The sequence below is a fragment of the Eretmochelys imbricata genome, chromosome 2 (genome assembly GCF_965152235.1).
Source record: "Eretmochelys imbricata isolate rEreImb1 chromosome 2, rEreImb1.hap1, whole genome shotgun sequence".
Lineage (NCBI taxonomy): Eukaryota > Metazoa > Chordata > Testudines > Cheloniidae > Eretmochelys > Eretmochelys imbricata.
Genome location: NC_135573.1, coordinates 184202325 through 184227098, shown reverse-complemented (window position 1 = coordinate 184227098; position 24774 = coordinate 184202325).

Here is a 24774-nt window from a genome sequence, read left to right as displayed (position 1 = left end):
CACCAGCATGGCTTTTGTTGTTGCAGCCATTTTTCTAATAGTCCAGAAACTACTTCCATAGTTTGTTTTACCTTCAATAAAGACCTTATCAAGGTCCTTACCAAGGAAGTCTTGGCTTCCTGATGGTTTTCTCCAGGACTTTTGACTTCTGCTGAGACAGAGTCCATTTCTTTGACATGTTGTTTGCTGGAATGACTATCTTGTTGTGTTTCATGTGTGTGTGTTTATTAGAGCAGATTGTTGGCCTATCACTCAACCCCCAACCTGGAGGACCAGTGGTCTTTTTTTTTTTTCCTGGTCCTTACTCTTTGACTTCTCTGGCTTGAGTGATTCTATCAGGAGTTAAAACTCCAGCTGGCATATCTCTCATGGACACAAGAGCACGCAAGGCTTCCCAGGATGCCAAGGTGAAGTCCCCAGGAAAGTTATAAAACACTACCATATCAGAATAGTAGTGTTTTACACTCACTTCGCACAGGTGAAAATGACTGTACAAAGTTCCTACAGCACATCATTATTGTGTACCATTATTTTGTTCAGCTTTTAATATTTTAGAGACCGTGTATGTAACTTGTTCTTTACTGCAGTTTTATGGCCCCTTCTTACCTTTTAAGATATTCAAGTAGTCAAGTCTTTTCATCATTGCAAAAGGCACTCTATCTGAGATACACACCACGTCTTAGAGGGTCAAATATCATGTTCATGATATCTAAATGAGAGAGCAACATTAAAATCCAAGATGCAAAAAGTGTCATGTATGGACAATCTGGAGCCCTGAGAAACATAAGGGAAATACATTGAAGGTGGTGAATTTGATGAATTAAAGTTCATTTTCCTGTTGTTGACCACCCACACTAGACAAAACAAATTACTATTATTCATTTTTAAGATTACAATAGCAACGAAAATGTGCTAGATGCTGCACAGATACACAGGAAGACACAATTCCTGCCAAGATGACCTTACAATCTGAAACAATATTCCACTGGTTTTATCTAACCATTCAGATGAGCTGCTTTCTAGAAACTCTGGAGCTGTGTTCGATAATGCTTGATGATGAACTTTGTTGGGTGATTTATGCGGCGTGAAAACTTTTATTTTTTTAATCAAAATGGAAGCACTATGATGGGTAAATTTTCTAGCAGATTTTGAAGGTTAAAGGATTTCTGTCATTTAGTTCAGTTGGCTAGGGTTAATACATGAGGATGGACTCTTCTTTATGTAATTCTCTTGTGATTATTTGCCTTGTTGTTTTGTCAGGTGTTTTTAGACATCATTTCTCTGACAGATCCACTCTGCATTTAAAAAATAATATGAAAAAGTAAAGAAAATGCATGTTTTCCTCATTGGCAGAAAACAGGAACAACACAGAGATGGAAATACAAAGAATGGTTTTAAAAAGTCATAGCAGGATGTGAGTCTTGGTTTTAATATATATCTTTTTACAATGATGTAAAACATTGCAGAGAGAGACATCAGAACAGTAACCAAAATGCAACATAATCATGAGATCAGTAAGCAAGTCAACAATTCTTAGAGGTCATTGAAATGACTTTCCCAGAGCAGAAAGTCAACACTGTATTGAGATAGATATCAGAAAGGACAATTAATGTGCCAAATGAATTCAGGTTGATATGTCTTAAATGTTCAGCATTTTCTTCATAGATCATAAAATAAAAGGTGACCAAACAGAACCAAAAAGCTTGCACAAAACATATTTAAATAACTATAAATTAGATGGGAAGTAGAAAACAGTAAAGAAGAAGCAAGGTAACACCACATGAAACCCCTACTGCACAAATACTATCCCATCAGCTTGAAATATGCTATCATATAAAGCAGGGGCAGTCAATTATTTTTTGTCAAGGTCCAAATTTCTTGGTCAAGGTCCAGACTCTATAGAAAATGATTTTTAAAAACAACAACAATAATCATAATAATAAGTAAATAAAAAGATTTTGGGGTCTGATCAAAAGAGTGTGCCAGTCCGGATTTGGCCTGCGATCTGTCTATTGGCTATTCCTGATGTAAAGTATGTGAGACGTTTACACTGACACATAGAGTACTACATATGTGCTAAGAGTTATCGCGACAATCGATTCAGTGGTGAGATTCCGCTTTTGTTCATATATATATATATATGTATCAGAATCATCTCAATTTCCTCCGTTTTTAGGGCCATACTGTTTCCCTTCGCCCCTGCATGCAAAGCCGAAGTAAACAAGGTTGACATAAGCGAATTCAGAGTTGGTGGAAACAGGGCCAACTCTAAATTTTTTGCCGCCCCAAAGCAAAAAAGCTGCTCCAAGCTCCAAGAGCGCAACTGCCAAAGCAAAAAAATAAAGAAAAAAAGGGGATGGCCGGAATGGCACTCCTGGAATTGTGCCACCCCAAGCACATGCTTGCTTTGCTGGTGCCTAGAGCCGGTCCTGGGTGGAAAGGTGCAGCTGTCTCAGCTGGCATCTTGATGTGTGGCAGCTACACAGCCAAACTCCTGTTACTAACACAGCCAGGGAGCTGTACTAATAGATGGGGACTGTCAATGACAAATACCTGGGGACGTCCTATTGATCCCTATAGAAGTAGATTCACAGGCCACTGGCACAGTGTTCCATGTAGCCCTCTGTCAAGGTTCCTTCCCCACTCTGAACGCTAGGGTACAGATGTGGGGACCTGCATGAAAAACCTCCTAAGCTTATCTTTACCAGCTTAGGTCAAAACTTCCCCAAGGTACAAAATATTCCACCCTTTGTCCTTGGATTGGCCGCTACCACCACCAAACTAATACTGGTTACTGGGGAAGAGCTGTTTGGACACGTCTTTACCCCCAAAATACTTCCCAAAACCTTGCACCCCACTTCCTGGACAAGGTTTGGTAAAAAGCCTCACCAATTTGCCTAGGTGACTACAGACCCAGACCCTTGGATCTTAAGAACAATGAAAAAGCATTCAGTTTTCTTACAAGAAGACTTTTAATAGAAATAGAAGTAAAGAAATCACCTCTGTAAAATCAGGATGGTAGATACCTTACAGGGTAATTAGATTCAAAACATAGAGAATCCCTCTAGGCAAAAACTTAAGTTACAAAAAAGATACACAGACAGAAATAGTTATTCTATTCAGCACAATTCTTTTCTCAGCCATTTAAAGAAATCATAATCTAACACGTACCTAGCTAGATTACTTACTAAATGTTCTAAGACTCCATTCCTGGTCTAGCCCCGGCAAAGACAGCCTATAGACAGACACACAGACCCTTTGTTTCTCTCCCTCCTCCCAGCTTTTGAAAGTATCTTGTCTCCTCATTGGTCATTTTGGTCAGGTGCCAGCAAGGTTACCTTTAGCTTCTTAACCCTTTACAGGTGAGAGGAGCTTTCCCCTGGCCAGGAGGGATTTCAAAGGGGTTTACCCTTCCCTTTATATTTATGACACCCTCATGCTCCTAACCCTTCTCGCCACAAGGCAGAGGGACACCAAAAAGGCATGCACTGTCCTGCGTAGCCTTGTGCCTACTGGCCCTTGGTGCTTAGCATGCTGACTTTCAGTTTGTTTCATAAATGTTTTTAATTTTAAACTGGTTTTAATTGTCCCCGATAGCCAAAAACACAGGTCATTTACCAGCCAGGTGAAGAGGCAATGGGCTAAATCCTTAGCTGCACTGGAGCAGAGCTGGGAAGAGCTGTGGGAGAGAATACAACTTGGCTTTAAGCCAGGTCCCCCCAGTGCAAGTCAGAGCAAACTAAGGTTTATATATTATACCAGCAAGGTTTGCTGGAGTTCACAGCTCCAGTTCCATCCCACCCTGAATTTACCCCCTAGGCTGGGGGAGAGGGGAGAAGGGGGTTGGGAAGTAGGTATTGTAGAACCAGCATTGCTAGTGCTACCCCGACTGATAAGTGCCCTTCAGTACAGGAATGACCGCCCTGCATGGAAAGCAGGGAGGCCATTGCCCAGGCTTTCCGGAGGAAGGCAGTAGTGCTTTGTGGCGGGGGCGGGAATAAGGTCAGAAACTGCTGCAAAAAGGTGATGTTGGTCAGATTTGCAGCACTGACTCTCAGCCCCTTGGAATGTAAGGGCGGAAGGCTTTAAAGGTGCAAGCTCTGGCATTGGAAACCTCTTTCGCCATGCAGCAGGCAAGGCAGCACCCACTCTCCCTCCCCTTGAGGTGTGATTATCAGGTGGGGTTTGAATCTGCTGTGGGCATTGTGCTAGTCGCTCCTTTTTAGGAGGGCTGGGAAGGAATTTTTTCCCTCACAACCATATTAGCTTCGGTGGAGTGGCGTTTTTTCACCTTCCCCACAGCAGGTGTTAGGGAATACCTATTATGGTGAGCACAAAAGGTGTGGTAGGCTGTATGTCACAACTTATTTAGTAAGTGTGGGGCAGTGTCCAGTGCAGGTACTCCATAGGGAAGGCATCTAGTGACCAGATAAATGGCCTGGTAAAGGACTTAAAAAGGAGATGCTGGTTAAAGGAACGGAACGGTGTGGGTTTAGGGCTCCTATGGTTGAACCCCCCGCTTTCTTATAGCCCACCTTACCCCTCCTATGAGAGGGGTTGGATGGTAAGGTCCCAGCAATGGATTTGCTGGAGAGACCGGGATGGAAAAAGAGGGGGAGCTGGTGGAAGCCACACTCCTCCTCCCCCGGGTAATTACAAAATAAACAGGGGTTACCGGCACTGTACACTTTTATCTGCTGGGTAGTCCCAGACATCTAATAATAAAGTTGCAGCCTTATTAAATCCATATCAAGTGTCTCCTGTCCTTTTTTTGGTACAGCTGGACAATCCCCAGTTGTCCTTTAAGGCTGCTTTTTCTTTGCCTGAGAAGCACAAAATAACTAGAATGTGGGCTGTGCATCTGACCCATTTTCTCCATACACAAAACCCAGCCGTTCAGTGCCCAGTATGGGAATTTATTTTTCGATGTCCAAAGAAAAATAAGTAGTTACATATAACTGTGTTGTTTTTTATTAATTTATTTTATTTACGAATGGTACTCACATTCTGTGTCCTGCACCACTAAAATCAAACAACAAAGTCAGTCTGGCAAACTGGTATTATTACACCTGATGTATTGTCTGTCATTCAAATGGTACGACTCCAGATAGTCTGTATGTGTGAAAATAATCAAATGATATGTCCTGTATCACAATCAGCTCAGTCTTTATTGTCTCTGCCATGACAACAGGAATAAAAATTGCTAAATAAAGTACCTTTTGTGGCTAAAGGCAGAGAAATGACTGAATCCACACAAGGAGTAGGTCTGTTGAGTGAAAAGGTGCATTTTTATACAATTATTTTTGGAGTAGGATTGGACTTCAATAACACAGCCTGAATAATGTGCTTCCCTCTGTAGCACAAAAATCCCTGTTATAAATTGAACTTGAACAGTCATGTGGCCATGTGAGTAATAATACTGTTACAAAGTTCAGCTCTCTATCAGGAGCGGTTCACATCACTGATATTATTCCAGCTGTGCAGGACTGGGATGTAGTGCACTCATTACTGAACGGGACCAGTAGAACAATGAATCTATTCATGAAGACCTGGTTCACAGAAGGCGAAAGGATTTTCTGACTAGTGTCAGTTTTCAAAGTCACTAAATTTAGGACCAAATTCTGCCTTGACAATCTTGCAGAGTGTAATTCAGGGCATAATTTGGCCCAGCAGCCAAATCCCACAGCCCTAATCAGTCCTTAAATTCAGCAAAACTTATTTAGAACCATAATAAGACACCCAAGTATGTGTATATTATGTTCTAATAATCAGACATCTTGGGAATTAATGGCACTTTAGCCTTGTGTATAGCTGTTGTTGTTTAAAAGAATGGCTTTCAGAATTTCCTGGTTATGCTGAACATTTATACTTAATAGTTGAAACTATTTTATGATTGTATTGGCAGGAGCACTCAAAAGGGCTGTGTTCAGTGTGTATACAAAGCAAGTGCCGTCCCACTACAGAGGTGTAGCCCATGGAGAATATGGCTCTGGGCTTACAATGCTCTTCAGCTAAGTGACCTGATAGTTTGGATCCAGATATTGGGAACTACGAATCTCCAGCAGTATACTGAAGATGAGAATGGTAATATAATATAGCTTAGAACTCTGTAGGCTGCACTCTGGCCATAAACAGATATATGTTTATAAACTTCTTATAATTACATGTTCACAGTAATTTACAATATAATTCCAGGATGTATTAAGAATATCATATGTAAGACATGGGAAGTAATTGTTCAGCTTTCCTTGGGACTAGCGAGGCCTCAGCTGGAGCACTGTGTCCAGTTTTAAGCACCACAGTTTAAGAAAGATGTGGACAAATTGGAGAGAATTCAGAGAACAACAAAAATGAAAGGTTTAGAAAACCTGACCTATGAGGAAAGGTTAAAAATCTGGGTACATTTAGTCTTGAGAAAAGACAAATGAGAGGAGATCTGATAACAGTCATCAAATATGTTAAGGGCTGTTATAAAGAGGATGGGGATCAATGGTTCTCCTCTGAAGGTGAAGAAGTAATGGGCTTTATCTGCAGCAAGGGAGATTTTGTTTAGACATTAGGAAGAACTTTCTAACTGTAAGGATAGTTAAGTAGTGGAATAGGTTACCAAGGGAGGTTATAGAATCTCCATCATTGGAGATTTTTAAGACCAGGTTAGAGAAACACCTGTCAGGGATAGGCTAGGTAATACTTAGTCCTACCTCAGCACTGTAGATGGACTCGATGATCTCTCAAGGTCCTGGTCAGCCCTACTTCTATGATTCTTAACTACCACCATTGGCTTGAAACACTGGAATGTCATAGACCTCAATCCTTCAAACACTTAGCTAAGCAAGTAATTTGACCCTCATGAGTAGTCCTGCTGAATGCCATGGAACTATTCACACAAGTAGGTATTTGCAGGATCTGGACCATATTGTTTAATTAAAAAAAGGAGGGTGGATACTGAGAGCAGTCCATCTGATTTGCATCGCTTTATGGAGGATACATCTATTACAGTTGTCCAGCCACAGGAGGATACACTTGCACAAAGCTGAAGATAAGAGTAGGCAACTTCAGGGAAAGCTGAAGGAGGTCAAAAAGACTGAGAAAATTATTCTCATTTAGATCAGCTGTTCCTCTTTCAAGCCAGCCCTCATTTACATTGATGAGGAAGTGGTTATTGCCATCTTTTGATTGCCCAGCTGAGCAATTGTTCTGACATGAAAGGTTAAAAATAATAAGAGAGCTTCAACTTTATGCAAAATGCTGCCAAATAACCTTTTCAGACAAAAGTGAGGAATCATAGTAATATCTGAAGCAGACCTACAGGAATCCCTCTAAATTTACTCTCAAGACAGGAGTAGGATGAATGTAATGTTTCAGAGGAGTAGTAGAAGATTGCTGAGAAAGAGGGTAATGTAGTGATTTCTCTAAATTAAATTACTCAGTCAATGGGTGTACATAATCTTCCTCTACCCCTGCTGTTCTCCCTCTACTCGACAGCGTACTGCCAATCACCCACACAATGACTCAGAGAGAGAGAGTCCTTTACACACCGTACACTTTTGGAAAAGGTTAGAAATATTAAGTTGTTCCTTTCCATCTTTTTAATATCGCTTTAAATAACTTTTTGGTCAGAGTTGTTTCCAATCTTCCATCAGAATCTTTTTGTAAAGTTAAATACATTTGAAAGTGTTACTGGGGGATCAGTGAAATTGCTGGAACTGCTGGAATTCAAAACAAATGAACCAACAAAACATTTCCACATTTTTAACTAGCTGATTCATTGATGATCGTAAGAGTTGGCACCCAGCTAGAGGTGTTTTCTAGCCATAGTGATCTGTGACCCATAGTCATTGATTTTTTCGCTCTGTGCTTGCAACAGAAAGACCATGCAGCTGTTAAATCCATGTTGTCATTTAATGAAATATGAAAGGAATTGGGAGCCTATGCTAATGAGTTATGATTTCTCTTACCTCTTTGGAGGCATTTTCCTGATTCTGGAGGGTCACTTTCCATATTCTCTCTGTCTATATGACCTGTTTATTGGAGCAAATCCTGCCTCTCTCCCTGTGCCCCACCTCCTTCCTGCTCCCCCACCCCCGCCATGGGCACAAAGGAACCTGCTTGCAGTGGAATCAGTGCAATTGCATAGCATTGGGGAGGACGGGATATGGGGGCCTCCCATAGCATCGAGCACTTCCCATGGAGATCAACTCTCCTAGGTACTTGTTGTACAGTAGAGATCTGATAACGGATCAAGGAGTGGACTGAGGGTGGTAAAAGACCGTGATTCTTCCCTTTTGTGCAACCAACAGCCCTCTCCCCATTGTTCTTGCTTGGGGAGGCATTGGGTGGAATGAGCCTGAAGTTGGTTCCTTTATTCCTGATTCTCAGTCCCTTATTTATTTGTAATTGTTAATGTAAATATTTCTGTGAAAACTTTGCAGCTGGGTTTGCAACAAATTGATTGATTTTGTTGCTTTTTACATGTTCCTTGTGTGTCTGCTTACACAGAAAATGCAAAGTGGCAGTGAGCAGGCGTAACGTGTCAGGGTTTTCCCAGGAAATGAAGCTTTGTCTCTTCACAACAGCATAATGGATACAGGAGAGTGTCACTTGGGGTGACCCAAAAGGAATTTTGTAATCAGTGTATGTTGAAACCCCAGTTGTCTATATAAGAACTATTTGCACAAGGAAAGATAATATTAGGGAGTGCTTTGTACAGAAATTAATCTTTAGGTCGGGGAGTGGCATGTCATAGGCTCTTCATTACCGTTTAACAGTTGTGTAGATGCACTATTTGGGAGGACCCAGGAGATATTTTGTCATTTACTGCCAGTCAAAGGCCAGTTCTTCATCCAAGGAGTATTCACAAATTGGAAGGTAGGGGGTGTAATTTGTGGCAGCATTATAGGCAGAAATAAAGCTTTGGGTCAGGGAGTGGCATGTTCCAGCTACTTAAGAAATGTATATTGTTCACAAGGACATGTCACTTGGGGTGGCCCCAGAAGTCATTAATGCATTTTTGAATCTCAGCTCTTTATTCAAATTAAGAGTCAGTTATGGGACTGGAGCCTTGTTTGCATCTCAGAAAAGTGTTTTTTAAAAAACTTGGATGCTTATTTAAAAAATTAAGCTCCTTTATTCCAGTGACATTTCAAAAAATTTCAATTTCCATGGATGGCATTTTGAAAGCCAGTCTTTGAGTAAAGAACAGGGAAGAAGGAAGTATTGTCAGCCTCCTGAGGTCTGAGGAATGGCCAGAATGAGTGGCTCTCTGATGATTCTCTGCCTTAAGGGGCAGACTACTCTCTCTCCAGCTGGTCGGGAGCATTCCGGCCTACTCAAGCCAGGAGTTGCAAGCAGGAGCTTCTAACACGATAAGCAGTGTTTCACTCTGAACAGACCCTGCTTTTTTGAAGGTATTTCTGTTCTCTGTCCTTTGCTTCCTACGGCTCTTGCAGGTGGGATATCTGCCAGGCTGCCTCCTTTGCTCCTTACTTTCCCCATTACTGGCTCCATTTTGTGTTCCTGAGTCAGGGAGCCATAGCAACAGCAATGGGGAGGCGCCTCTCTTTTTCATCCTTCACTTCATTAGGCTCCCACCAGCCCTTACATTTCATTATATCCACAGTTACCATAAATGGAACATAGCTTTGAAGGAACGCGCAGCGGGAAAACTAGGCTCCACTCTTACTGCTGCAGTGTTTCCTTGTAATCAAGTTCCAATTCACGTGTGTCTGTGCTGTCAAGGATGGTTTAGGCATAAAGGTCTAAACTCTCTCCTATACTGAGATATGCTCAGTACTGGGGGCCATCACGGAACAAGGAGAACACCTTTCTGCTCTCAGGGTACATCTGCATCAGAGCCAGCCCGGTGGCATCAGTTAGAACAGCTGTGAGGTGGCTCTAATTTGCACTCTCTCTGTGATCTTCTGCCAGCTGTGGATTGGAATACTCACGTGCACTTCTCAGCCCTATGCCAGTATATGGCGGGAGGGAACAGCTGGCATAGGAGCTTGCTATGCCGCTTTATTCCAGCTGAAAACTTCCCCACACTTGGCATATTCTAAGCAGACCAGTTAGGGTCAGATTCATAGAATCAGTGCCCAAATGTTCTGCAATTTTAAAATAAATTAAAAAATCTAGACACGAATAATAATAATTAATAAATACCCAGCTCTGACATAGCAGGACATAAATTAAAAGATATTTATTTTCACCGGGTAATAAGGCCAGGGGTGGTAATATCACTACAAACAAGCTTGAGAAGACAGTCACCTAAATCAAGAACCGTAGACAGTTTTGGAATGATTTAGACTGGGATACTGATCAGATTCAACCATGAAATTTGTTGTATAAAACAGGGAGCAGTCAAGAGGAAAAAAGATATTAAGATGAGCTAAACAGCTAAGTGGAATGACTGATGTTCTCTGAAGTCCTTTACTGTTACGTGAAGAATAATTGGATTTATCTGAATTTTAAAATTCATGGGTGATGAGAAAACTGAGGCTTGTAGCTTGATTATATATAGTAAGCTCAAGGGTTAAAATATCCAAATAAATCAGCTGGAAGAATTCTTGGATGAGAAATGACTTAAATGTGGCCGTCACACTTTTTTTAAAATACGTTGTCCCCTTTTTTAACATACCATATTCAGGAAGTCAATAAGACCTTCAAGGTTATAAAGCATTTATGAAGGAGAGAGCCCTGGTCTGTTTGCTTTTTCATACTGGCATTTTTGAAATTGTTTTAATATTCAATATCCATCAATGTTTTATTTCAAGCCCCAAATCATTCAACTCTGGGCCTCATATTTTTAATTTTAAAGTGAATGTGGTGCTCATAAAATGGACCAGATTGTAGACGTTCAGGCTGCGGCTGAAACCTGGACTCTAGGACCCTGCAAGATAGGAGCATCCCAGAGCTCAGGCTGCAGATCAAGCCCAAATGTCTACACTGCAATTAAACAGCCCCTTAGGCTGAGACCTGTGAGCCCGAGTTAGTTGGCATGGGTCAGCCGCAGGTTTCTAATTGCAGTGCAATACCCAGAGTGTCCATTCATTATTTGGACAGTCTAGCCAGGAACGTTCTTTGTTGTTGCCTTTTGGATGGGCACTTATCTACTGGGACTTGGACTGACACCACCCTTCCTCCCTCCTTTCTCTCTTTTTTTTAATCTAAACTAGCACACCAAATAAAATGTCCAAGTTTTAATCAAGCAGCAGCTTCTGTCATCATTACAGAAACTCTTAAAGAAAATCTCAGTAATGCACATCAAGAAAATCTGCCTAACTGAGCAGCACTGCATATAAATTTCAGATCTATAGATCACAACAGGATATGGCTGCACATACATATTCTCTCATGAGAATAACTTTTCAAGAGTTGAATCCCAGTCTTTCTCTTCACAGGCACAATTGTAATACTCAACATTTGTGTGTGCACTGTTCTCTCTCAAAGATGATCTGGTGATATTTGCACTCTGTGCCTATATGTGATAATTTGGGGACTACAATCTGCTTATGTATATTTGCACTCATAAATTTGTCTTTGTGTTTTGAAGCTACTAGGGGAGTTATTCTGGGTAGTTTTGATCTATGAATGTCAGAGGTGCATATTTACAGATGTTTGAGTGGGATTCTTGTGATCACACAAAAGATGACAGGAGATTTTCTAGAGCCAAATGACAGTTAGGAACGTAAGAGCTTAACTGCCATTTGTCCTTTTGAAAATATCATGACATTTGGTGGGGATTCCCTTTTAATTATGACCATAGAAGACATGAACACAGACTTCTGCCTGCAGAATTTATGCTTTAATTTCTTCTGCAACAAAGGAAGAGGAAATGCCCTCACAGCACAGTGTTACAGAAGGGTCTCTCATTTCCCATGCCTTGAGCAGCTGCTCAGGCTGTTACTGCAATGCTGCTTCCACTTTCCTTAAGGTCAGAAGTCAGTCTCTTTCCTGCAGGAGCATTCAACAGCTTTTGAACATGACACATCTTGTAATTGCAATTCGGGTTGTTTAATCAAAGCTCAGGATTACAGAAAATGGAGCGAGAATCGTAAAATAAGTCCAGCAGAATATAAATGTAGCTAAAATATAAAATGTCATAAAATTCAGAGAGGCAGGCTGGACATTTCTAAGTTACAATCTACTAGCTAAACAAGATTAAATGTTTTACATCTTGAAAAGTTCATTTTCAAGTTCATTTTCAAGTTCAAAGTTCAAGTTACTTCTGTCCCCACTGCAGTTTTTTTGCCACGGACAAGATTTTGACTCGAATCAGCTAATAAGACATTGTCGACAGCATTGGTGGGACCACTGCTGGGTACTATGTCCAGTTCTGCACTTCAGTACATTTTCTGCAGGATTGGAGAGGGTTCAGAAAAGAGCTGCAAGAATGATTCGTGGACTTGAAAACCTGCCTAACAATGAGGCTTAAAGAGCTTGATCTTAGCCAAAAAAGGATAATTTGACCACAGTTTTTAAGTACGTACAAAGGGAAATAATATGGGGACTCTTTAATCTATCTCTGCTTGTTTATTCCTGTCCTTTCAAATCTGCATATAAACATTGCTGGGGCTATGTACAGGGTCATGCAAAAGCTGGTCACAGTTTTTGATTGAAACATAATTTCAGTGAAAAATTTTTGTCTAAACAAAAGTTTCTGCAGAAAATGATTGGTTCTTTTGAAATATTCTGTTTTTGATGAAAAACTGAAAACAAAAATGTTCAGTTCTCAAGAATTGTAAAATTGAAAAATTTTCAATTCAAAACCAGAAACATTCTATGATATAGATAATAATAATAACATGAAAAATATATTTCTTTGGACATTTTTCATGGAAAATACTACTTTCTGACCAGCTCTAATTTTTACAGCAGAGTAAAATCTGTTATTAATGGCAGTTGAAGGACTGATGTTTTCAGGTCATTGTAACAAATGCATTTAAAATGCAGTGGGACTGATATGGGACTGGGATTACTGACCATTAGATGTGAGATGGTGCTTAAGCACATTAATGTTAACACAAGCTTCACTGTAGGGTTTTCTTTCACACAATGTACTGCCAACAGATCTGGGCCTTTCACACTAAATTGCATTCACGTGAGTCTTCCACCAGGCTTGTGATATAATATGTTTCAAGCACGCACACACACACGTGATTTAGTTATTGATTACTATGACAAGGTGTTCACCCCATACCAGCTTTGAAAGGGTTAATGAGTCAGATCAGGGGACCAATTAACTTGATAGGCCACACCTGGGGGGAATTAAACTGGATAAGCAATCCCTGATTGAAAATAGAGCACAGCTGAGAAGGAACAGGTGGGGCTTGATAAAGCCAGGAAGCGCCACAGGCAGAAGCCAGGGAGAGAATAGAAGCTCTGTGGTCTTGTCTCTGAGCAAAGGACATGCCCAGGGGATGGTGGCTCAAGAGCCTGATAGAGGTGAAGTAGGAGCAGCACAGGAAACAGTAGCAAGGAGTGGGACTGTGCACACCTTGGCTGCTGGTTGTCAGGTCCCTGGGCTGCAGCCTGGAGTAGTGGGTGGACCTGGGTTTCCCCACCAGCCACTGGGGAAGTGGTATAGACTTGGCAGTGGAGTACAAGACTGCCTAAAATGTGGAACTTTGAAACCCTAGAAGAGGAGGACTATAATGATCGGGCCAGAGGGCTGAGTCATGAAGAAAGACTACCCTACGTCCCAAAGAGAGAGGAACCATAGGGTGAGCTGAGCTAATCCCCAGACATGGCCATAAGGAGGCATCCCAGCAGTGAACAGTGGACCCCATGAAATCTCTCACTCACACACACGCTTTTTTTCTTTTTCCCCATTCACTTTTTAAAAAAACCTTTTAATTTTGCTTTCACCATTGTTTTGTTACTCATGCTTCCCTCCTTCATCATAACATATACACTTACCTGAAATCTGTTAATGACTCATCATTATTCAGCATTTACTTACAACTAAATGTGGGTCATTAATTTGTCTGTAAACCATTTATTCTTTCTGAATCAAGCTACGATGCCCTTGCATTATTTGCTGACAGAATTACTCTTCTGATTGTTAAATGTTCTGATGTTGTAATCTAAGTTAGTCCCTTTCTTTTTTTAATTTTTTCCTGATCTTTTTTTAAAGACAATTTCCTACTGATTCTTATTGTCATATATTATTGACACTCATTAATTTTAAATAAAACAGCTAGCTTTTTAAAAGCTAAACTTTTTATTATTTCATTAGAAAATGCACTGCATATCTTGAGATATGTTTTTCTCTTCAACACAGGATCTCCAGGCATTAACCATTCGATTTCTGGGTGAAAGTGAATATATGTTTGTAACAGTTTGACTTTGCAGGTCTCTCATCTTTGGCTTGTCTCCTGATTATTGACTTGAGAGATGTAATGTAGGATGAGAGGCCCTGACATGCTGACTGTTGACAATCTAGGAAAAATGAAGAAAACTGCCCTTTGGAATTAGGTGTGAAATGTTTGGGCCCTGTATATCTTAGCTAGGGAGGCAGTTTGTCCTAGTGGATAGAGCATTGGACTGGGACTCAGGAGAATTGGGTTCTATTCTATACTCTGCTGCTGGCCTGCTGAGTGACCTTGGTCAAGTTGCTTCATCTCTCTCTGCCTCGGTTTACCTATCTGTCAAATGGGGATACTGACCTCCTATATAAATCACTGAGATCTACTGGTGAAAACCACTGTATAAGAACTAGGTTGTATTGTACTGCAAGGTGCCACTGAGGGCCTTCTACAAGTTGTTTTTTTTGACAGGAGTTGTGAGCACCCAGCCCTGCTTTCATGTATATCGATGTACAAAATAAGGGTCTGATCCAGAGAGGTGCTGAGCACCTGCAATTCCTATCCACTCCCACAGAGGCCAGTTTGACTTCAGTGAGACTAGTAGGTTCTCAGCATCTCTCTGGATCAGGGCTAAAGCTTCTAGAGAGTGCTTAAGGTTTTCGCTGTAGTTCCAGTCCCTGTATGGGAGTATTCCTCTGCTTTTGAACTTGTGCCCAGCTACTGAAAAGAAAATGGAAGCTTCCTCAACCAGGATGCCAAAGTTCTCGAAGAATTGCTTTCTCTGTGACAGGCCAAGAAGAGAGTTACAAAACCCAATTTCAAGAGAAACATTTTCTTTTTCAAGTCTAGCTGTGATATTCTGTTAGATTCATAGAATGTAAGGCCAGAAGGGACCATCATGATCATCTAGTCTGACTTCCTGCACATTCAGGCTACAGAGCCTCACCCACCCACTCCTATGACAGGTCCATAACCTCTGGTTGAGTTACTGAAGTCCTCAAATCATGGTTTAAAGACTCCAAGTTACAGAGAATCCACCATTTACTCTAGTTTTAAGTGACCCGTGCCCCATGCTGCCCAGGAAGGCAAAAAAAACCCCAAAAACCCACCCCTCACCCCCCAGGTCTCTGCCAATTTGACCTGCGGGAAATTCCTTTCTGACCCCAAATACGGCGATCAGTTAGACCCTAAATATTTGGGCAAGACCCACCAGCCAAACACCTAGGAAAGAATTCACGGTTACAAACTTAAAATCATTTTGTTGCCCGTTTTTGAAGACCATGATGCATCTTTTTCCAACATTCTGATGTAGGTCATGTGGAGGATTTAGGATTTCTCTCTAAAAAGCTGCATATCCAACAGTAAATACTGTGAATTAAAGTTAACAATCACTAATATTTACATAGCAAATCCCAACTAAGCAGAAGTACTTGGCACTCCTTGTCAAACTTATAAAACTCCATATTGCTATTTGTCTTTGGAATTCTCATTACTGTAGATATTTAGACATCACAATAATCATATCAGATTTATAGCATCCTGAAAATTAATAGTGTGCTGAAGCACATACAAGGTGTTGGTTACTTGGTGATATGGTGCTGTTAGTAGCTGAAAATGGAGCCTTATGGAAGCCAGCACCCTGGTCACTTGAAATACCCAAAGCACAGGGTGTAGTTAGAGTAGAAAGGACTGAGATTTGGGTTTGGGTTTGAAAGGTAGAAGGGATGGGATCACTTGCACCTGTTGGGTCCCTGATGTGCTGGTGAGGTAATTCGCTTACCAGCTGGGTAGCTCTGAGAAGAAAAGCAAGCCGTATAAAAGGCTGAGCCAGGGAGCAGGAAGGGGGCTCCACATAACTGCTGCAATGTTGTGATGTACTTGTAGTATAAACAATAATAAAAACACTTGGTGGAGGTACCCTGATGGACTGCATGGGCTGGTTAATTCACAAAGAGGGCCCACCAGCCAGCATTTCCAGGAGATGAAGGAGGAACCTGTTCACAGGTACACTGCCTCCAAATCCAGATGTGTCCTTCAAGGAGTCCAGAGAGAACAAGTAGGATGGTAACCTATGTCTTGTACCTGACCTGTTCTATGAACCAACTGAAAGTTTCAGATCACAGAATATTTAAAAATGTAGATACTGATTTCCTTTTAGTGTTAAAAATAAAATAAAATATATTTTGGGGGAAAATATTTAAAATGTCCAAGTTTTCTTTACGGAATGTGCAAAATTTATACACTTTTCATCTTGTCTAAAGATTTCACTCATATTTTGATTGAAGTAGTTAGAAATTGTTCATTAATCAAAAGCCATTTTTAGTAAATAACAAACTTCAGTAGCACTACTTAAAACAATCAAAAAGACACGACCCTTTTCACACAAATCAAAAAACTTCAACAGTTATCAATTTTTAATGAAATTTTTTTGAGAAAATAGACCATTTTGATTGAAAAAAATTACTAGATCTAATCTTGGGGTTTGTATCCTGTGTTTTGCAGAAACTGAGCCTTTTTTGCAGGTTTGATTCCTTACAGGGATGACATTTGGTTTTTATTAGTGTATTATGAGGAATATGCAGCCCATGGGTTTGATTTGGCTTTCTCACCGGTAATAAAGGTACAGCTCCACTGATAATTTTCAAGTGTAACTCCGTTGGTGGAGAGTGCAAGATTAGGTTCAGATCTACTGGGTGTAATTAGGAAGCATTAGATTATCTCTACTGATAATAAAAAAAGAAATTAATAGTGAAAATATTATCTAAGGATATCCCCCCATGTTGTAAAGAATGCAGGATTCTCTAACATATAGCATGGCTTTAAGATTTATTTTTAAGTGAATTGTGGACCTTATGGGAAATCTTTTTCTTCAATAATGTTGGAAAGCCATCAGGATTAAGCATGGCACTATTTGTAGAGTGAGACAGATAGCTAAAGAAAGAGTTCACCTGAAATTAGAAAAAATACTAATTATTGGATGTTAAAATAGGAGATTTAGGAAACCATTTGATATTTAAGCAATTCAAAGAATAATCTCAAGTATCTTTTATCCATTGAAACTGAAGACATTCTGGAATAGCTCACCAGTACAATAGCCATACAGGGCATTGAGTAAGAACTGCAGGATCAAGTTCACAGGGCCTGATTCCCTCTCACTAACACTGGTTATAAAACAGCATAACTCCACTGGCTTCGGTGAACTATTCATAATTTATATCAGTATGAGTTACAGAACAATTGGGCACAATGTGTCATTTTAGACAGCTGAATAAAGGCTGTGTACACAAGTCTATATGTGGTGCCCTGACAACAAATCATAGAGATATTGTACTTGAATTATTAAAACTGCTTTTTCCTGATGCTGTATTAAATCCATTTAGGAAATGTCACAGCCCATTGCCTTAATTTGATTCCTTGTGTTTCAAGGTCCCCGTTAAGATAAACACTTGAGAGTTTGGAGGCTTATGTAAACCTTTACAAAGCTCTTTTTGTAAAACTGGGCTGAGAAAATTATGGGAATAGCTTCTTGGGAGTTTTTATTTTTCCAAGCAAACTGCTAATTCTTCAAACATGGGTTATCTTATGACATGTCAGCTGTTCCTGTTTCTTGGACAAAACCAATACATGAAGAGATGGGTAAAAATGAAATCATATGTAATTGAAAGAACAAAAGAAGAAAAACATTAAGTTTGCAGGAGATTTCTCACTTAAAAATGTTTGAAGGTTCAGGTCTGTTATGTAATCCTTATTTGGCTGCCACTATGCTGACTTTGGGTCTGGTGCAGTTTACAAACATGTGTGGACCTGTTTGTCCATGTGGAGGCCCATTGACTTAAGAGAGATTTCACACAGACACACCAATTCATCTCTGAGTTTCAAATGATGGGATTGGCACTAGATATTAAGGGCATATAGCTCTCCATTTCAGAAAAAGAAGCTGGATATGTACTGAATCAGGCTCAACAATTTGGGAAGATTTAGATGGCTGTGGAGTTTTGTAGGTGCAATATGTCATGTCTCCACATCCAAATAAGGCAGATAGATCTCCATAATTAACCTTGTCTTCAGTTGATTTAAAAAAAATTCCTTAGGGCTTTTCTTAGACTGTTAGCAAAATGACAGCTCATGAACAGCTTTGTAATACTTAACCAGGAAATCAGACATGCTATTTGCCTCTGCTTGCCTTTTAAAATAAATTGGTATCTTTTCTACTAGGAAATTTATTTTTGGAATAGTGACTTTAACATTTCAGGGAAGTCTTCACAGCTCTTATCACCTAGTTCTTGAGGGGAAACTATATTCAGCCTCCTTCATTCTTAGGTTCAGCAATTTTTTTCAAGTCTTTTGGAGTTTCACTGGTGTAAGACCAGTGCAAGTGAGAAGAGAATCAGTCCCATTAATGCTATATTAATCTTCATGCGTACTACATCTCTATTTGTAAAAATGTCACTTAAATCTGAAATGTTCACCACTAATTGGATATCACAAGAGAAGCCTTCATCAGCTATTTGAATAGCAATTCAATTAGGATGAGATTTCTCTTAAGTGAAGGAACATATATTTTGTAACAAGCAGCAACACTTATACCCTCTTTTATGGTTTAAATTTTATTTCTTTTTCAGCTGATCTTACTCCTCTTTAAAGTGTGGTTCTTCTTATAAAAAATAACTTAGTAAAAAAAGGGTATTGTTGGGTTCTGTGTATATTTGCATGCCACGATTTAATTATCAAATGTGTTCAGTCTGCAAGCAAAAAGATATTTTCTCTGACTTTGAGTCCGGCAAACTCACTTCCAGTTCTTTGGTTCTTTCCGTCTCATTCATCATTGGCAGTAATAAAGCTTCCAGAGACCAAATTACAACTACCCAACCCCAGGGTACAGTAGTTATGTCCCCAGTGATACCTCAGTGATATTTCCTTCATTGAGATTGCACAACTGTAATTTACCCTTATCTGTACAGATGCTGCAAGGCTAAAAAGAGTAAAAAGCCGTAAACATTTATTTTCATCACTAAAGCCAGCAGCTCTGACTGAATACATAGAGGGAGCACATCAATTGCCATTTTTACGCTTAACTGGAGATGGCTTCAAAGTGCAAAAATGTGGATTCAGTTCCCTGTTCGGACATCTGGAACTACAAAAGAACATATTAGCCCATTGATCCATCTATTCTGACATCCTGTCCTTGATACCTGAGAGGAAGGTGAAAAATGCCATAACAAAGCTATTGAATTATGCAATACTGAAGTACATAGGGAGTGGGGGGAATTCCCTTTGATTCCCACAAAAACCTTATGTTCTAAGTCGTTAGGTGTGTTAGCTTCAGTCATATTTCCCACTGTAATCACCTCACTTTCTGCCTCCCTGGGGCTGTAGGCATCAGCCTGTTTTCTCCATTCAGCCACTAAAGTTTTGTTGCCCTGCCTCCTTAGCCTCCACCACCTCCTGTTCCTCCTCACTGTTTCCGTCACTGATAGAATCCTAATAAAGATCTATTTGAGTCAACTGTTTTGTATGTGCTTATTTCACAAGGGGGCCTCTGGAGCTGAAATATACAATGCTGGCTTAGGATTTCTGAAAAGAGAGCTACTTAAAATATGAAAGCAAGTGCCCATTGTTTCCTAATGAAGCAATGCTGTTATAGTTCTGGTACTATGAGGGGGACTGTCCTTCAAAATCTACCTAGGCTACCCATTGCATTTTGAGTGCCAGTGTGGTGCACACAATCAGTACATGAATTTAGAAGGATAATGTTCACCACCGTGAATAATTTATGGAAATGCCTATACAGAGGGCATACAGAACCACAGAATTTTGAAGTCAATCATGCAGTGTTAGAAAAAATTCCCTCAACCTGGAAAGATTTATGATGCCATGGACAAAGCAAACCACTTCCTACCCAGTTTAGATTGAGATCTCTGCCTTTCAGTGCTACTTATCTGGTTCCTTATCAGCGTGGCTTCCTTCAGACCCATGTTACCATTTGCCAGCCACCCCACACCCATACAACCCTCATCCCTTCCTGAGGGGTTGTAGGTACAGAGCCTAAGTTAATTCTACTTGAAGTCAACAGAGTTTACCCCATTGTGAGATCAGAATCAGGTTTAAGTTTGTCCTCAGGTTTAGGACAAGCTGTGAAGAAGACGTCAACCAAATACGACTTCAGGGGAAAATTTATGTAATTAAAAAGTATTTAGTCGAATGGAGTTTGAGTAGGATGAAAGGATACCAGGGTAAATTTTGCTATGCTTGTCAACAAGGCCATTAGTTTGGATCTTGCTTTTGTGTGTCCTCCAAACAATTGTGTCTGTAGCATCACATTGACCTTAGTGCTATGCTAGAACAATAGTTTAGTAATGACTCAAAGGGAAGATTACCATCGGTTGAACAAAGTATACCACTTTGTGCAATAACTTGGGTTTTCCTTATATGAAGTAAATCTATCTGGCTGTTTGTGGATTTGAAATTTGATTCACAGAACATTTTCTAAACTGTCTCATAATAATGCTGGAGTTATATATTCTGGCCTTGCAGCACCTGTACAGATAAGGGTGAATTACAATACTTCTCCTTTCCACATATGCCTCCACTTTCAGCTGATTGCATGAAATATGTAAATATATGTTGATTTTATTTCACAATGGATGAAAATGCCCCAGTTATGGTGATCTCAAACCTAAGGAAAATTGCTATATCTTTTTCAAACACTTAAATCAAGATCAGTCTTATCTAACTTCCAAATAAGTTATCACCACTAAAAGTTGGTCCTTTGACAGCTATGGTCCCAGTCCAAGTTGACTTCAGGGGAGCTAAAGGGGGCTCTGATTCACAGGTTCAGATCCAATGTCTTCTGAATATTGGCACCCATGTTCTCCTTTAAGAAAGATGGATTTGTTTCTCTATGGTAGAGCTACTTGCTAATACTAAGTATTTTTGCTGTGGTTATTCACTGAAGAAAGCATATATGTCTCAACAAATAATGAATCTGTGGTAATAAATCCACAAGGAGCTGTGATGGAGGGCCATAAAATACAGCGACTATAGAACAATATAATCAGGTCATAATGTGAAGTGAGGAGTTCAGCCCATTTTCAAACTTCGATTCCTCAAGTTTATCAGTGCGGTACCACAGTCTCATTTCTGCACAAGGTATTGATTATAGGGCACCCATCCCTGTCGTGTCTGCACAGTACAGATTTGTAGGGATTTACTGGCAAGGCCTCTGCCTGCTCGTACAATGATCACTATCCTCAAGAAATGATTTCTATTGTTGAACAATTGAATACAGAATATAAACAATAAGTGAGAAGTTTTCCAAGTCTAGTGAGGGATTTCACTGGGCTATCAAAATCACAAAGGACTCTGTATAATTCTGTTCTCTTAGTGGCTTCCGATTTCATCTCAGCCCATCACTTTGGGCCCAATTCTGTATTTCTTGTTCAGCCCACTGAAATCAGAGGCAGTTCACTTACACAAGGAATGCAGGATTATGACCCCTTCTGGCAGTAAACTATCACCTGGCAAATAAGATGCAGTATTGTAATGCTCTGTAATTCATATAGTCTGAGAGAGGAGTGTTCCAATGAAGAGAAGACTATCAAAGCAAGGTACAGGGGATTCTTTACAAGCCAGAAGGAGCTCTGGACTCTGAGGCAGTAGGAATAGACCATTTATGAATGCAGCAAACAAGCTGGAAAATAATAAATGGACCTTAAAACCCATTGCCCTTGAACAGACAGTGCTGAAAGGCAGTACGAAAGGATTTCTTTTCGGAACGGCTTTCCTGGCACAATGCAGTGTTTCAAGGCGTGACCACGATGAACTGTATTTAAAAAAAATGCTAGAGGGAACAAAACAATTTTTTTGACAGAACTTAATACCCATTCCTTAATTTTGCATCTTTAGTTATCCTGGAAATAAAAGGGTATGGGCTACAGAACTATTTGAAACAGAGTCAGATAGCACTGAACAAATGCTATAACCTGTGATTTTTCTGTAAGACAGCAGTAATTTGATAGCCACATGGCTTCCATGTGCTTCTTGTGATAGCAATATAATAGAAGAACATAGAGGTAGGAGTGCTGCAATGCTTGCGTTACATTCCAGCCCTTGAACTTCAACCAAGTGTCTGTTCAGGGCTGCAGTGCTACCATACAGGTTCAGAGTCTGTTGCCCATATGAGTTTATATTAGGCCTCTTTATGGTTGGTTTCCATGTGCCCCATTTTAGCTGATCAAATAGAATGGAATTCCTATGTATGGCCATGATTTTCTAAGGTGACTAGGTGTTGTCTTTTGTTCTCTTAAACAATACATAAAGTGGAAGAACCACATGGTCACTGTGGTGTCCAAACTGTGTTTACTAAACGTATTTAACATAGAAGGCCTGGCTACATATATGCACTGCTGCTTTGGCTGGGTTCTGGTGGCTTCTAGACTGAGGGCCGCTAGCGGACTCTCAAACTATTTAATGGGATACTACTCGATTCCTGTGCTCTGTGTTAGAGATTTTCAGGGCTCGTATTTTTCAGTGCCCCACTTGAAACAAATGCTTGGTTTTTGGAAGGTGAGCGCTCAGCATTTTGAGCGTGAGACTCCTTTAAGGTGTCTCAAATTGGGCACACAAACACTGAATATCTTAAAATCACAGGTCGTCTCACCATCTTGGCCAGTGTCTGTAGTGCACCCAATATAAGGTGGCATATAGGGAGCAAATGCTGGTTGAGCAGAAAAGCAGAGATGACCAAAGATTTGATGTGCCTGATTTGATCCCTTTTCTCTCTCTCCCTTACCTCCACACTGCAGGACAAGGGTGACTCCCATTGGAGCGGGAAGTCTGCTGGGGAACAAGTTGCATCAGTAGAAAGCAGCTGTTACCTCTCCTCCACCCTAACTTGGCAGCTACATGAGAGGTGAGATGGTCATGGCAAGCACAGTGATTGCTGAGGCAAGGATGCAATGAATCAGCAAATGTCCCACAGCAGATTTGAAATCTGTTCCCTCCTGGTTGAAACACCACAAGTATTTGTGTGGGATGAGTCCCAGTGCAAGGGGCAATGCACATGCAGGGAAGTGTAAATTACACTAGCCATCACTAGCTTTGGGATACATGTCAGACATTTAAAAACAAAGTAAGTCTTACTTTATTCTGCCCTTTCAGATGTCAGTAGGCTGTGCCTTTGCTGATGCCATCCTTGTTTCCATAGTAACTAACACTTCAAAGGGGAAACACACCGCATGACTAAAAAAGGCAAGATATAAATGAGAAGCATAAACACAATATGCAATTGTGCTGAACGCTAAAGATTCATCGCCACTTGTTTGCAATGACCAGGCTAATTCATGAGTAACTTGGCCATCCCAAATTCACCACAATAAGATCCTCAAGCTGTCCACACCACTATATATTTGTATTCATTCTCTCTCAACTTCCTCTCCTTCCTCATCTCCTGTATAATAATGCATTCTGTGTGTCAGATCCTTAGCTGGCATAAATTAGCATAGCTCCACTAAATTCAGTATAGCCTGTATAAAGAGAGGGCTATATTTGCAATTGGGTTAAACTGATGCAGCTCTATTAAAGGCAGTGAGCTACACTGATTTATGCAAACTAAGGATCTGGCCTGTGTGTTCTCTCTCTCTCTCTCTCTCTCTCTTTAAACTGGCACTCCCTATTTTTCATAGTTAGGGCCCTACCAAATTCACGGTCAATTTTGGTCAATTTCATGATCATAGGATTTTAAAAATAATAAATTTCATGATTTTAGCTATTTAAATCTGAAATTTCAGTGTTGTAATTGTAGGGGTCCTGACTGTAAGGTACCCTTATTTCTGCGCTGCTGCTTCTGGTGGTGATGCTGGGCAGCTAGAGAGTGGCAGCTGCAAGCTGGGAGCCCTGCTCTAAAGTCAGTGAAGTCACCAGCAGCAGCAGAGAAGGAAAGATGGCATGGTATGCCAGTGGAGTTGTTACACCAGTATGCAACTGATGTGAGATCAGAATTAGACCTTTGCAGTATGATAGCAGAATTTCATCCATAAAACAAAAGAATTACTACATAAGGTACCTTACTGGATCATATGAAATCATTAACATAGCTACAATGGTTGACATTATATGTCCAAGATTTGCCAACAGATACCACAGTATCACCTATTCCTGGCATAATGGGAAAACTGTACAATCTCAGAGCCCACTGTGTGATAGCTGCTGGCATATGCTGACTTTGCAGTAGCCATCACTGTCGTTCAGTTACTGCATGTTAATGGAATAGCAAATGATTATTTCTCAATTTTTTATTTTTTTTTTTAGATGTGCTGACTGGTCAGGCTAAATATAGGTCATGTGTGGTCCTGAACCAAAACCTGCCAATCGGTAATCTTGAGTTTTGGGAGCGTTTTCTATCTGAATAGAGAACAGGATCTGAATTATACAGATGCTTTAAAAAGAAAAGGAGTACTTGTGGCACTTT